This window comes from Saimiri boliviensis, chromosome 15, assembly GCF_048565385.1.
Source record: "Saimiri boliviensis isolate mSaiBol1 chromosome 15, mSaiBol1.pri, whole genome shotgun sequence".
NCBI classification, from domain to species: Eukaryota; Metazoa; Chordata; class Mammalia; order Primates; family Cebidae; genus Saimiri; species Saimiri boliviensis.
The window spans coordinates 71,952,887-71,956,843 of record NC_133463.1 but is presented as its reverse complement, the minus strand read 5'-3'; positions in this window follow the sequence as shown (position 1 = coordinate 71,956,843).

Genomic DNA, 3,957 nt, shown 5'->3' with positions numbered 1-3,957 from the left:
AGAGGGCGTCAGCCTCAGCAGCTCCCCTTCCATGTTGAATAGAGCCAGGCTCTTCCCCAAGCCTCTGCCCTCTGGCTGGCATGCCCTGCCCGTCTTTTGCGTGGCTGTTCACTTTCTGAACTTGATCCAAGAAGCCAGTGGATACAGAGAAACGGTCACTCCCTTTCCCACCTTCCTCCTGAAGAATGTCTGTGTGATGGAACAACTGTGATTAGAGGGTGTAAATATCACAGACACACGTGCACACATAAACACAGCCTGCTCTTCCTGTCTCACTGTATTTTGCCTGAGCCAGGCATTGCTTCTCAGGACACTCCATCCTTCTTTCCTCTGCAGCATGTGGTGGAGAACATGAAACCATGATGGGCCACACAGGGCAGATGAAGGGGCCCAGGGCAGATGTGCAGCCTGATGGTGATGGCACGTGTGCATAGGGCCACGGGCCAGGAAGGCTGAAGTCCACCATGGCTATGCTTGCCAAGGCCACCTTCCCCTATGGTCCACTCCCTGAGTCAGGTGAGGGCGCCATTCACAAATTCACACAGACACTTTCTAGGCTGGTGGCCTTGACTTGAGAACAGAGATTTCTAGATTCTCCCACCGACATAGTGGTTAGTGAAGACTCCCCAAGCTCGTGGAGCCCTATCTTCCCAGTCTCCCAGGAAAAATATAAGCAGGCCAATCTACTGATTTTCAGGAATGTGGAGGAATAAGAAATGCAAACTCTGGAGGTTAGGGAGAGGCCACCGACTACATACACAAAGTATGTAGTCAGAGGAAAGGGAAGAGCAAGGAAATCCTCTGTGGGGGCTCTGCCTGTTTGTGTTTGGAAGGGCAGTGTGTTCTAGGGCTGCTGGAACATAAGCCCCGCAGAATGGGGATCTTCCACAACAGAAATCTATTCTCTGACAGTTCTGAAGGCCGGAAGTCCAAGACTATTCTCTGACAGTTCTGGAGGCCAGAAGTCCAAGACCAAGGTGTCCACAGGGCGAGGTTCTTCCTTGGCCGCTCCCCTTGGCTCACAGATGGCAGTTCTCCTTTCTCTTGCTGCCCCTTCACGTGGCCATCCCTCTGTGTGCCTGTGCTCCTGGGGTCTCCCTGCATGTCCAATTTCCTCTTCTTGTAAGGACACCAGTCAATTGCATTAAAAGTTTAAGGAGCTGTGCACAGACACCAGGTAGACTTGTGATGGTTAATTTCATGTTTCAACTTGACTGGGCTGTGGAGCACCCAGATATTTGGACAAACATTCTTCTAGATGTTTCTGCGAGGGTGTATCTGGATGATACCAACACCTGACTTTGTAGATTGAGTAAAGCGGATTATCCTTCTTAATCGGGATGGGCCTCATGCAGTGGTTTCTCCGCTGAATATCCTATTCCAAATCCTGGATTTGCAATTAAAAAGTGGTGTGGACCCCTGGTGGTCTGGGTGTGCGGAGGCCAACCTTGGGTTCAGCTTCAAAGGGGCTTGCATTCATATATTTCATCACAAATGTGGCCTGCCAGGTGAAAGAAAAAGGTGCTGGCCCTCAGCTCACACGAAGGTGTCCAGAGCCTTGCTGCGTCTGGGGCTGGCACTGCCCTGATCTGTCATTTGTTGGACCAAGAGAGAATGACATGGAGCAGTGACAGGGGCCAGGGAAGGTCTTTGTAAAGGGAGACATCAGTACTGAGCCCTAGAGAGGAGAAGGAGCCAGCCACACAAAAGGTGGGCAGGGCATGCCAGCCAGAGGGCAGAGCCTTGGGGAAGAGCTCAGCTCTCTTCAGCATGGAAGGGAGCTGCTAAGGGCGATGCCCTCTCCACCAATGTGGATCCCCAAGGCACCTCTTCTTGGGCGTCTTGAGTTCCCCTCCACCCTCCAGGTGAGCACCGGTACCTGGGGCTCTCCTAGGCCCAGGCAACACATATTGCTTGAAGCTCAGAGATAGTTTAACGTGTAGAAAGTAAATCAGATTTGCCATTTAAAGTACAGCCCAACACCAGCCACTTCCCTGTTCACATGCTTTCCCTCTGACTACAGCCAAGCTGTCCACGAGGGCATAGATGGGGTCTCATAATGTCATCTCATAATGTCACTCTTTCCCAGCTCACCTGCCAGCCCCATTCCCTGCCACCTCCTTTCCTGCCACTCACCTGGCCCACCAGCCTCCACGTCCTCTCTGCCGTTGCCCTCCCTATCCCTCCGCTGAGGACCCTGACGTGGCACCTCTCATTCTCCACCAAGCCTGCTGCAAACCCTCACCTCTCCTAAAGTCCAACTCAGATGTTACCTCCTTCCTGAAGCTTCTTCGAAAGCCTCAGCCCTTGTTACCACGCTGTACTATACAGGCCTCCCTCCCTCCTGCCCCCTCCTAAGTTTCACTTCTGACTCACGCCTATAACCCCAACACTTTGGGAGACTGAGACTGGTGGATCACCTGAGGTCAGAAGATCGAGACCAGCCTGGCCAACATGGCAAAACCCTGTCTCTACAGAAAACACAAAAATCAGTACATGTGGCAGTGAGCACCTGTAATCTCAGCGACTCGGGAAGCTGAAGCAGGAGAATCACTTGAACCCAGGAGGCAGTGGTTGCAGTGAGCCAAGGTCCTGCTGGGGCACTCCAGCCTGGGCAAAACAACAACAAACCTGAAACACTTGAAGAAGCTGCTTTGGCATTTCCATGACAGGCCAGCAGGGGGACTAAGTGAAGGCGGGGCAGCCCTTCCTCCCCTGCATTCTGAAGGGACAGAGAGTGAAGGCGGTCTCGGGGTATCTGAGTATTTGCCTCCCCTGTGGGAGCAAAGCTCTTCACCAGTGTTCAATCAGGGAGCATTGCCTGTGCGCTGGGACTGTCTGTGGCATCGCTGTAGCATCCTGTGGGTCCACAGAGATACCTGTAGCCTCTAGGCTCTTATGACGGCGATGGAGAGACAGGAAAGCAGGATCTGATGAGGATCAAGGGCAGTTGCAGGTCATTCCTAGGAGAGAGGGGCTCTGAGGAGCAGGGTCGATCACGATCATTAGCAACCCACACCTCCACCCTTGTTGGCTGACAGTCCTGTAGATAGGTCCTGTGATCCCAAGTCCCTGGTTTGCAGATGCGCTTGACCCAGGACGTGATGATCATAGTATTTCTTTCATTCTCTCACGTTCTTCATGGTGGTTGTTCACATGCAGGTCCCTCCCGGCCCCATCTCGTCCTGGGAGTTATTTGTGGCTGACAGATGTAAGTCCTGGAGGTGACACCGTGTGCCTGGCACATGGGAGATACTAAGCTGTGGCTGTTGAAATTCACACTGTAGTAGAGACTCCATATATATATATATATATATATATATATATATATATATATATATATATTTTAGATGGAGTCTTGCTCTGTCGCCCAGGCTAGAGTGCAGTGATGCGATCTCAGCTTGCTGCGACCTCCGCCTCCCAGGTTCAAGGGATTCTCCTGCCTCGGCTTCTGGAGTAGCTTGGACTACAGGTGCGTGCCACCATGCTTGGCTAATTTTTTGTATTTTTAGTAGAGATGGGGTTTCACTGTGTTGGCCAGGATGGTCTTGATCTCCTGACCTCGTGATCCACCTGCCTCGGCCTCCCAAAGTGCTAGAATTACAGGCCTGAGCCACTGCAACCAGCCAAGACTCCATATGTTTAAAGACACGGAGCAACACTAGCAAGCAGGCCCCAGCGAGGGAGGTACAGTGTGATTATAACCCAGAGCTGAATTAAAAACAGAATGTTACCAGGTTTTATAGGATTTGAAAGTGGGCTAAGGACTTGTTCTGGCTTTCAGACTTACAATTGCCAGGTGTGTAAAACCACCCCTAATCCTCTGGTGGAAATGGTTGTTGGGGGGCCGTGGGAATCCAGAGCAATGGCCCAGCCTGGAGTTAGGGGTCTCAGAGGCTGTATCACTTGGGTAAAGCTAGATCATGGTGCAGGAAGAAACAACCCCCACATCGCAGC